Source organism: Ranitomeya variabilis, chromosome 4 (genome assembly GCF_051348905.1).
Source record: "Ranitomeya variabilis isolate aRanVar5 chromosome 4, aRanVar5.hap1, whole genome shotgun sequence".
Classification (NCBI taxonomy): Eukaryota; Metazoa; Chordata; class Amphibia; order Anura; family Dendrobatidae; genus Ranitomeya; species Ranitomeya variabilis.
In genome coordinates, this window is record NC_135235.1 from 87,784,880 (window position 1) to 87,796,908 (window position 12,029).

A 12,029-nucleotide genomic window follows, 5' to 3' on the forward strand; every position below is an offset into this window, starting at 1 on the left:
TTCCCTTGCCATTGGGAACCATGACACTGCACGTCAATAGTTAACAGCCGCCGCCAGCCAGTCGGAGGCTGGCAGCTGACTTGAGTGGCCACAGTGCACAGTCGCACTTCGCCGGCATCTGACGTCGTTGTCAGACGCCGGCGAGTAAGTCCTTCACCTGCATGGAGGAAGTGAGCTTCGCCTGCCGCAGGAGCACACGGCCAGGTAAGAACTCTTTTTTTTTTTTTTTGAGAGCGGCGATCCAGGGGGGGGCCCGGGGCAGAATGCTGGACACAGGGGCAGAAAGCTGGACACGGGCAGAGGAGATGCTGGACAAAGGGGCAGAATGCTGGACAAAGGAGCAGAGGAGATGCTGGACAAAGGGGCAGAATGCTGGACAAAGGGGCAGAGGAGATGCTGGACAAAGGGGCAGAATGCTGGACAAAGGGGCAGAGGAGATGCTGGACAAAGGGGCAGGAAGCTGGACACAGGGGCAGAGGAGATGCTGGACAAAGGGGCAGAATGCTGGACATGCTGGGGCAGAGGAGATGCTGGACACAGGCAGAATGCTGGACAAAGGGGCAGAAAGCTGGACACAGGGGCAGAGGAGATGCTGGACACGGGCATAATGCTGGACAAAGGGGCAGAAAGCTGGACACAGGCAGAATGCTGGACACAGGGGCAGAGGAGATGCTGGACAAAGGGGCAGAATGCTGGACATGCTGGGGCAGAGGAGATGCTGGACATGGGCAGAATGCTGGAGAAAGGGGCAGAAAGCTGGACACGGGCAGAAAGCTGGACACAGGGGCAGAGGAGATGCTGGACAAAGGGGCAGAATGCTGGACAAAGGGGCAGAAAGCTGGACACAGGGGCAGAGGAGATGCTGGACAAAGGGGCAGAATACTGGACAAAGGGGCAGAGGAGATGCTGGACAAAGGGGCAGAATGCTGGACAAAGGGGCAGAATGCTGGACAAAGGGGCAGAGGAGATGCTGGACAAAGGGGCAGAATGCTGGACATAGGGGCAGAGGAGATGCTGGACAAAGGGGCAGAATGCTGGACAAAGGGACACAGGAGATGCTGGACACGGGCAGAATGCTGGACACAGGGGCAGTATGCTGGACACAGGGGCAGTATGCTGGACACAGGCAGTATGCTGGACACGGGGGCAGTATGCTGGACACGGGGGCAGTATGCTGGACACGGGGGCAGAATGCTGGACACGGGGGCAGAATGCTGGACACAGGGGCAGTATGCTGGACACAGGGGACACGGACAGTATGCTGGACACGGGGGCAGTATGCTGGACACGGGGGCAGTATGCTGGACACGGGGCAGTATGCTGGACACAGGGGCAGTATGCTGGACACGGGGGCAGTATGCTGGACACGGGGGCAGAATGCTGGACACGGGGGCAGAATGCTGGACACGGGGGCAGAATGCTGGACACAGAGGCAGTATACTGGACACGGGGGCAGAATGCTGGACACGGGGGCAGAATGCTGGACACAGGGCAGTATGCTGGACACGGGGCAGTATGCTGGACACGGGGGCAGTATGCTGGACACGGGGACAGAATGCTGGACACAGAGGCAGTATACTGGACACGGGGGCAGAATGCTGGACACGGGGGCAGAATGCTGGACACGGGGCAGTATGCTGGACACGGGGCAGTATGCTGGACACGGGGCAGTATGCTGGACACGGGGGCAGTATGCTGGACACGGGGACAGTATGCTGGACACGGGGGCAGTATGCTGGACACATGGGCAGTATGCTGGACACAGGGGCAGAATGCTGGACAAAGGGGCACAGGAGATGCTGGACACAGGCAGAATGCTGGACACAGGGGCAGAATGCTGGACACGGAGGCAGTATGCTGGACACGGGGGCAGTATGCTGGACACGGGGCAGTATGCTGGACACGGGGCAGTATGCTGGACACGGGGGCAGAATGCCGGACACGGGGGCAGAATGCTGGACACGGGGGCAGTATGCTGGACACGGGGGCAGAATGCTGGACACGGGAGCAGAATGCTGGACACGGGGGCAGTATGCTGGACACGGGGGCAGTATGCTGGACACGGGGCAATATGCTGGACACGGGGGCAGTATGCTGGACACGGGGACAGTATGCTGGACACAGGGGCAGTATGCTGGACATGGGGGCAGAGATGCTGGACACGGGGACAGTATGCTGGACACGGGGGCAGTATGCTGGACACGGGGGCAGTATGCTGGACATGGGGGCAGTATGCTGGACACAGGCAGAATGCTGGACAAAGAGGCAAAACGCTGGACACGGGGGCAGAACGCTGGACACAGGGGCAGAACGCTGGACACGGGGGCAGAACGCTGGACACGGAGGCAGAACGCTGGACACAGGGCAGAACGCTGGACACGGGGGCAGAACGCTGGACACGGGGTATGATTGGAGACATGGGGCAGGATGAAAGACATGGGGGCATGACTGGAGACAGATGGGGCAGGAATGGAGACAGATGGGGCAGAATGGAGACACAGTAGGCATGATTGGAGACAAGTGGCAGGATTGCAGACATGGGGGCATGATTGGAGACACTGGGGGCAGAATTGGAGACAGATCGTGCAGGATCATGGGTCAGGATTAGTGTTGAGCGATACCATCCGATACTTGAAAGTATCGGTATCGGATAGTATCGGCCGATACCCAAAAAATATCGGATATCGCCAATACCGATACCCGATACCAATACAAGTCAATGGGACACAAGTATCGGAAGCTATCCTGGATGGTTCCCAGGGTCTGAAGGAGAGAAACTCTCCTTCAGGCCCTGGGATCCATAATCATGTAAAAAATAAAGAATTAAAACAAAAAATATGGATATACTCACCTCTCCGGCGGCCCCTGGACCTTACCGATGTAACCGGCAGCCTCCGTTCCTAAGAATGAGGAGTTTAGGACCTGCGATGACGTCGCGGCTTGTGATTGGTCGCGTGAGCAGTCACATGAGCAGCACGCGACCAATCACAAGCCGCGACATCATCGAGGGTCCTAAACTCCTCATTCTTAGGAACGGAGGCTGCCGGTTACAATCGGTAAGGTCCAGGGGCCGCCGGATGGGTGAGTATATCCATATTTTTTATTTTAATTCTTTATTTTTTACATGAATATGGTTCCCAGGGCCTGAAGGAGAGTCTCCTCTCCTCCAGACCCTGGGAACCATACACTGGGAACTTCCGATTCCGATTTCCGATACCACAAAAATATCGGAACTCGGTATCGGAATTCCGATACCGCAAGTATCGGCCGATACCCAATACTTGCGGTATTGGAATGCTCAACACTAGTCAGGATGGGGAGATCATATGGGGCAGAATGGATACTCATGAGGGCAGGATGGGAGAACATATGGCTGATGCCAGGAATGAGACACACGGTGGCAAGGATGGGGAATATTACTACCATAGGGACTAATTTAGGGATATTATTACTGCAGTGATGTATTTATTTTATTTTTTGAGGACACTGTTGTAAATGGGGGGGCTGTCCTGTTACTGTGTAGAGTGACACTATGTCGCCTCTTTTTTTCATGTGGTGTAATGTAGAAGTTGGGAAAAATTATGTAATGTGTTCTACAAGCGGAGCTCAAGATAACTGTGTTATTTCCTGCAGAGATGAGCCCTGGCTAGATGAAGTGATGGCGGTCTGTGCTGGATGAAAGATGAAGGACTTCACCTAGAGACGTCACTGGTGAGTCAGTGTGTTACCTATACACTGACACTATACACTGTATACTATATACAGAGGTCCTGTATATAATGTCACCAGTGATCACTGTATTATCTGTACACAGGCACTGCATACTAAGTACAGATCTCCTGTGAATACTGGCACTTATGGTGATAGTATTGTGTTGTTTTTTTTTATTTCTGATCTGAATTGTTGTATTCAGTCACTATGTGGTGGTAATATGGTGTCTGGTCATGGTGTGGTGGTATTTGTTCCTTGTATGTGATATTATTCGGTCATTGGTGGTAATGTGTGGTCTGGACATGGTGTTGCGGTATTTGTTCCTTGTATGTGATATTGATGGTCATTTTAAAAATTGAAAAAAAAAAATCTTTATATTTATAAAGCGCTAACATATTCCGCAGCGCTTTACAGTTTTGCACACATCATCATAAATAAAAATATTCTTAAATTGTATTGCATATTTTAACAAATATTTAATAGGTTACAGTAGAGTAGGGCCCAGCCAAAAGTGTCTACCGTGTTATGGTGGCGGCTTAAAAAATCTTTTGGCCAAAACAAAAGCTGTCGGCTATATGTGTGATCTGGTGATGGGAACTGTTAATGTGTGATAGGTGAGAAGTGGAGTTTTTCCAAGAGAGAGCGGTGGGACTGTGGACAGTTTGAGGGGTGGAGCATGGAGGCGGGGCTGGGGTGGAGCCTGGGCGGAGTCTCAAGGGGGCCCCGAAATTTCTAGTGGCAGCCCTGCAGCCCTGCTGGGAACGCAGCCTCAGTGACCAGAGGTAACTTCAATGACGTCACCGCTAGTAACTGATGCTGCGCTCACAGCAGCTCATTCACCAGTGGTTCTCAATCTGAAGCTGACAGCTGAGGGCTACAGCTCCCAGCTGTGAGTTTTGCCTGGCTGGTTATCAAAAATACAGGGGAACTTATCCAGGATTTTTTTTAAATTATTTATTTACAGCGCAGGAGTGGCTGATGAAGGCCGGCATTACACTACCGTAAAATACGGGTGAGTGCTATGCGAGAAAATCTCATAGCACTTGGCCCAGTGTTAATCTATGGGGCAGCTCACATCAGCGTTTATTGGTCTAATTTTTACGCACCTATATCCTTTGAAAACCGGGCTATTCATGTGTCATGTACAGTAAAATCACACTGACAGGTTAGAATAGATAGAATAGATATATACACATTGAATATATATATATACACTCACCGGCCACTTTATTAGGTACACCTGTCCAACTTCTTGTTAACACTTAATTTCTAATCAGCCAATCACATGGCGGCAACTCAGTGCATTTAGGCATGTAGACATGGTCAAGACAATCTCCTGCAGTTCAAACCGAGCATCAGTATGGGGAAGAAAGGTGATTTGAGTGCCTTTGAACGTGGCATGGTTGTTGGTGCCAGAAGGGCTGGTCTGAGTATTTCAGAAACTGCTGATCTACTGGGATTTTCACGCACAACCATCTCTAGGGTTTACAGAGAATGGTCCGAAAAAGAAAAAAAATCCAGTGAGCGGCAGTTCTGTGGGCGGAAATGACTTGTTGATGCCAGAGGTCAGAGGAGAATGGGCAGACTGGTTCGAGCTGATAGAAAGGCAACAGTGACTCAAATCGCCACCCGTTACAACCAAGGTAGGCCTAAGAGCATCTCTGAACGCACAGTGCGTCGAACTTTGAGGCAGATGGGCTACAGCAGCAGAAGACCACACCGGGTACCACTCCTTTCAGCTAAGAACAGGAAACTGAGGCTACAATTTGTACAAGCTCATCGAAATTGGACAGTAGAAGATTGGAAAAACGTTGCTTGGTCTGATGAGTCTCGATTTCTGCTGCGACATTCGGATGGTAGGGTCAGAATTTGGCGTAAACAACATGAAAACATGGATCCATCCTGCCTTGTATGGAGCATCTTTGGGATGTGCAGCCGACAAATCTGCGGCAACTGTGTGATGCCATCATGTCAATATGGACCAAAATCTCTGAGGAATGCTTCCAGCACCTTGTTGAATCTATGCCACGAAGAATTGAGGCAGTTCTGAAGGCAAAAGGGGGTCCAACCCGTTACTAGCATGATGTACCTAATAAAGTGGCCGGTGAGTGTATATATATATATATATATATATATATATATATATATATATATATATATGTATATATATATGTCAGTGGCATACACACATATATAAAGGGTGGGTTATCTATATAGATACATCTAAATTAAATGGGAATGATTGGTGATATCAACTTCCTGTTTGTGGCACATTAGTATATGGGAGGGGAAGAACTTTTCAAGATGGGTGTTGACCATGGCGGCCATTTTGAAGCTGGCCATTTTGGATCCAACTTTATTTTTTCCAATGGGAAGAGAGTCATGTGCCACATCAAACTTATTTAGAATTTCACAAAATAAACTATGGTGTGCATGGTTTTAATGTAACTTTATTCTTTAATGAGTTATTTACAAGTTTCTCTTTGTTTACAGGCATTGACATGTCGCAGAGGTTAACATGTGAGGAGAGGATAGAAATTGTGTTGATGTCTGGTGAACACAGTACCCGAGTCATTGCAGCAGATTTCAATGCAAGACACCCTACGCAAGAAAACTTTCACCATTCCCATGTTATTTAGGTGTATCCATATAAATGGCCCACTCAAAAAAGTTGGCCTCATCACTGAACATAATGTTCTGTGTAAACTGAGGGTCCTGTTCCAATTTTTGTTTTGCCCATTATGCAAAATCAGGGCGCTGATCAGGCATCAGTTGAACATCTCTTCAGCGGATATTAGCTACTCACAAATGGCATCCTTACAAAATCCAGCTGCTGCAGCATCTCAACGAGGATGACCCAGATCGGCGCACAGAATGGGCAAAGCAAAAATGGGAACAGGACCATCAGTTTACACAGAACATTATGTTCAGTGATGAGGCAAACATTTTTGGTATCCCCTATCCCCTATCCTTGTGTGCATGCTTCCTTTTGAAAAAAAAACATCATACTCACCTACCTGCGTGCCTTAGGTGCTTGCACTGCATCTCGTTCCAGCTGCCGGTGCCTGCAGCTCTTCCTGTGCTCTGCGGTCATGTAGAACCACTCATTAAGGTGATGAATATGCGCTCCATGCCTTTAGGAGTCCCGGCTTTCTGTACCGTGACTGGTGTATAAGCTGAGGGGGGCAGTTTCAGCACAAAAAAAGTGCTGAAAAACTCGGCTTATATACAAGTATATACGGTATATATTTATATATATTTATATATGTATTCTATATGTATATATCTATTCTATTATTCTATTCTAACCTGTCACGCTGTGATTTAACTGAATGTGGCACATGAATTGCCGGCTTTTCTTCTATCTATCTAATATATATACATATATATATATATATGTGTGTGTGTGTGTCACTGATAATTATATATCTATGTATTCTGTGTGTATATATCTATTCTATTCTAACCTGTCACGCTGTGATTTAACTGAATGTGGCACATGAATTGCTGGCTTTTTTTCTATCTATCTAATATATATACAGTACATATATATATACTAGCTATTGAACCCGTTCTATGCCCGGGTGGCGAGCATTTATATTGGTATATGGTCTCCATCCTGGTATGTGCTGCTCTCATTTGCTCTCCCATCCTGTCATGTGCTGCTCCATCCTGCGCCCCCATCCTGTCATGTGCTGCTCCATCCTGCATCCCCATCCTGTCATGTGCTGCTCCATCCTGCATCCCCATCCTGTCATGTGCTCCCATCCTGCGCCCCCATCCTGTCATGTGCTGCTCCATCCTGCATCCCCATCCTGTCATGTGCTCCCATCCTGCGCCCCAATCCTGTCATATGCTGCTCCATCCTACACCCCCATCCTGTCATGTGTGTGCCCCCATCCTGTCATGTGCTGCTCCCATCCTGCGCCCCATCCTGTCATGTGCTCCCATCCTGCACCCCCATCCTGTCATGTGCTGCTCCCATCGTGCGCAATCATTCTGTCATGTGCTGCTCGCATCCTGTGCCCCCATTCTGTCATGTGCTGCTCCCATCCTGTGCCCCCATTCTGTTGTAATGTGCTGCACCCATTCTGCCTGTTCCTGTTTCCATTCTGCCATATGTTGCTCCCATCTTTCTCTCTCCGGCTCTACTGCCCGAGTGCAGCTGTGCTGAGTGCGGGCGGCTGTGCTGAGTGCGGGCGGCTGTGCTGAGTGCGGGCGGCTGTGCTGAGTGCGGGCGGCTGTGCTGAGTGTGGGCGGCTGTGCGTGGCTGTGGGCAGTGCGGGCGGCTGTGCGTGGCGGTGGTGAGTGCGGGCGGCTGTGCGTGGCGGTGGTGAGTGCGGGCGGCTGTGCGTGGCGGTGCTGAGTGCGGGCGGCTGTGCTGAGTGCAGGTAGCTGTGCTGAGTGCGGGCGGCTGTGCGTGGCGGTGGTGAGTGTGGGCGGCTGTGCGTGGCGGTGGTGAGTGCGGGCGGCTGTGCTGAGTGCGGGCGGCTGTGCTGAGTGCGGGCGGCTGTGCTGAGTGCGGGCGGCTGTGAGTGGCGGTGGTGAGTGCGGGCGGCTGTGCGTGGTGGTGGTGAGTGCGGGCGGCTGTGCGTGGCGGTGGTGAGTGCGGGCGGCTGTGCGTGGCGGAGGTGAGTGCGGTCGGCTGTGCATGGCGGTGGTGAGTGCGGGCGGCTGTGCGTGGCGGTGGTGAGTGCGGGCGGCTGTGCGTGGCGGTGGTGAGTGCGGGCAGCTGTGCGTGGCGGTGGTGAGTGCGGGCAGCTGTGCGTGGCGGTGGTGAGTGCGGGCGGCTGTGCGTGGCGGTGGTGAGTGCGGGCAGCTGTGCGTGGCGGTGGTGAGTGCGGGCGGCTGTGCGTGGCGGTGGTGAGTGCGGGCGGCTGTGCGTGGCGGTGGTGAGTGCGGGCGGCTGTGCGTGGCGGTGGTGAGTGCGGTTGGCTGTGCGTGGCGGTGGTGAGTGCGGGCGGCTGTGCGTGGCGGTGGTGAGTGCGGGCGGCTGTGCGTGGCGGTGGTGAGTGCGGGTGGCTGTGCGTGGCGGTGGTGAGTGCGGGTGGCTGTGCGTGGCGGTGGTGAGTGCGGGCAGCTGTGCGTGGCGGTGGTGAGTGCGGGCGGCTGTGCTCAGTGCGGGCAGCTGTGCTCAGTGCGGGAGGCTGTGCTCAGTGCGGGCGGCTGTGCTCAGTGTGAGCAGCTGTGCGTTGCTGTGGTGAGTGCGGGCGGCTGTGCATGGCGGTGGTGAGTGCGGGCGGCTGTGCGTGACGGTGGTGAGTGCGGGCGGCTTTGCGTGGCGGTGGTGAGTGCGGGCAGCTGTGCTGAGTGCGGGCGGCTGTGCTGAGTGCGGGCGGCTGTGCTCAGTGCGGGCGGCTGTGCTCAGTGCGGGCGGCTGTGCTCAGTGCGGGAGGCTGTGCTCAGTGCGGGCGGCTGTGCTCAGTGCGGGCGGCTGTGCGTGGCTGTGGTGAGTGCGGGCGGCTGTGCATGGCGGTGGTGAGTGCGGGCGGCTGTGCGTGGCGGTGGTGAGTGTGGGCGGCTGTGCTCAGTGCGGGCGGCTGTGCTCAGTGCAGGCGGCTGTGCTCAGTGCAGGAGGCTGTGCTCAGTGCGGGCAGCTGTGCTCAGTGCAGGCGGCTGTGCTCAGTGCGGGAGGCTGTGCTCAGTGCGGGCGGCTGTGCTCAGTGCGGGTGGCTGTGCGTGGCTGTGGTGAGTGCGGGCGGCTGTGCATGGCGGTGGTGAGTGCGGGAGGCTGTGAGTGGCGGTGGTGAGTGTGGGCGGCTGTGCGTGGCGGTGGTGAGTGCGGGCGGCTTTGTGTGGCGGTGGTGAGTGCGGGCAGCTGTGCTGAGTGCGGGCGGCTGTGCTGAGTGCGGTCGGCTGTGCGTGGCTGTGGTGAGTGCGGGCGGCTGTGCGTGGCTGTGGTGAGTGCGGGCGGCTATGCGTGGCGGTGGTGAGTGCGGGCGGCTGTGTGTGGCGGTGGTGAGTGCGGGTGGCTGTGCGTGGCTGTGGTGACTGCGGGCGGCTGTGCGTGGTGGTGCTGAGAGTGCGGGCGGCTGTGCTGGGGGCCTGAGCAGGCGGGGACAACGGCGCGCTGTGGGGGTCAGGTGCTGGAGTCGCCGCTAGCTCAGGCCCCCTGCACTTGCTATATTTACCTGTCCCCCGTTCCACCGCTCCGTCTTCTGGGTCCTCTGGCTGTGACTGTTCAGTCAGAGGGCGGCGCGCATTAAGCGCGTCATCGCGCCCTCTGAACTGAACGTCACAGGCGTCCACGCTTTCTGGCGCCATTTTCTTGAAGACACGCAGTGTGTCTTCAAGAAAATGGTGCCGGAAAGCGCGGACTGCGCAGGCGCCGATTCCGGGAGCAGGGGGACATTCATGGCCCGGAATCGCGTCGGTGGAACGGGACAGGTAAGTATTGCATACTTACCCTCCTGGCCCATCCCTGCTTCTCCGTTGGAGATCGCAGTGTGCGTTCAGCGCTTACGCATACCGCGATCTCCTGGGAGCGTCACTCTGTGGGGTCCAGACTGCGCCGGCATTTGCACTTGCTCAGTCTATAATGGCTTCGGACAGAGTGACGCTCCCAGCGTTATATTATAGATATATATATATATATATATATATATATGTGTGTGTGTCACTGACAATTATATATCTATGTATTCTGTGTGTATATATCTATTCTAACCTGCCACGCTATGATTTTACTGAACGCAGCACATTAATTGCCGGCTTTTATTCTATCTTTTACCGAATGTTACCGACTTTTTCCGATGTTAAGAAAAATGCTTGTGTTACCAATCACGAATCCGAATGTACCATATTCATGCTGAATTTATGTTTGGCGTTCGTTTTCCGAACGTATTCTACTCATTTCTATGAACGAGTCTTGGTTTGGCAAATGGTAGGTAACTGTGTCACCTATAAACTTTGGTGGAAGAGGGAAAATGGTATGGGATTGTTATCCAAGTTGTAGCCTAGGCCTCTTCTAGTTCTACTGAAGGGGAATGTTAATATTACAGGATAACAAGACATTTTGGATAGTTGTGTGAGTCTAACGTTGTGAACTGTTTGGAGGAGTCCCATTTCTTTTCCAGTGCATAAAGCTGGGTCCATAAATGCATGATTGGAGGAGTTGAATGTGAAAGAACATGATTGGCCTAACAGAGTCCTGACCTCAACCCCATCTAACACTTCTGATCTTAAAATTAACTAGAATAGAAATTATGAGCCTCTCATCCAATATCAGTGTCTACCTCACAAATGGACCCAGAGATCGACTCCAAAATCTTGTAGAAAACTTTCCCAGAAGAGTGGAAGCAGTTATGGCTGTAAAGAGGGAAACCAACTCCATATTAAGGCCTTTGTTTCCTGTAGGTGTAATATGTAATTGTCCCAATACTTGTGTCCATATAGTGTGATTGCAGATAAAAAAAAGGTTACACTTTAGTAAAGTTTTGGCACTTAGCGATATTTGTTGCTGAACAGCAATTTGTATATAATGCAGGACAACTTCATCTAAAATGACAGCAACACTTTCAGTAAAAAATTCTAAAATGTTTAAATTAGTTTAGATTCCACAGGAGCTTGATAATATTCTGTCTATAGTACTTTGTTACAGGCACCATATTCAGGGTTATAGTTATCTGAGATGTGTCTGGGGTCTAAAAACACCCCTGATTAGGCTCTAATATACATATAGAATTAACTGGTTAAAAGGCCAGGCTGACATGAGTTAATACTTAGATGAGAAAGTAAGATAAAAAAATAATATTTCATTTAATTTTATAGGATACTTACGCTGTAATGCCAATTTATACCATTAGATGGCAAAGTACATAACATTTTTAGATACTTTATGTTCTAAAAGTTAAAAGTTACTAACATTTGCAAAAAGATCAGTAGAAAAATAATCCAAAATCTGGGCATAAGTTGTAAACTATTTGGCACCACTATCTCTGACTCCAGGGATTTATTTTTTCCAAAACAACACTCTTGCCTAAACTATATAAAATGATCTCATGTATCTTATTATATCTATGCTTGGCAATAGTCTTTTTATTTTATATTTAGCTGACTTAAACCATTTTAACCAATTCCATGACTTGTATAAATATATCAATATAATTAATTAAAAAAAAACAGAAGGATTTGCCAAAAGTGGCTACTGTACTGATCATGTGCTTTAATAGCAGCATTAACAGGATTATAGATAGTGATGGACGAACCAAATAGTAACGTTCGGGATCCGTACCAAACACTACTGTTCGGGCACACTCTGAACACAGACTTTACTAGGAAGTCTATTTTACTGTTCAGGTTCGGCACCTCGAACATCA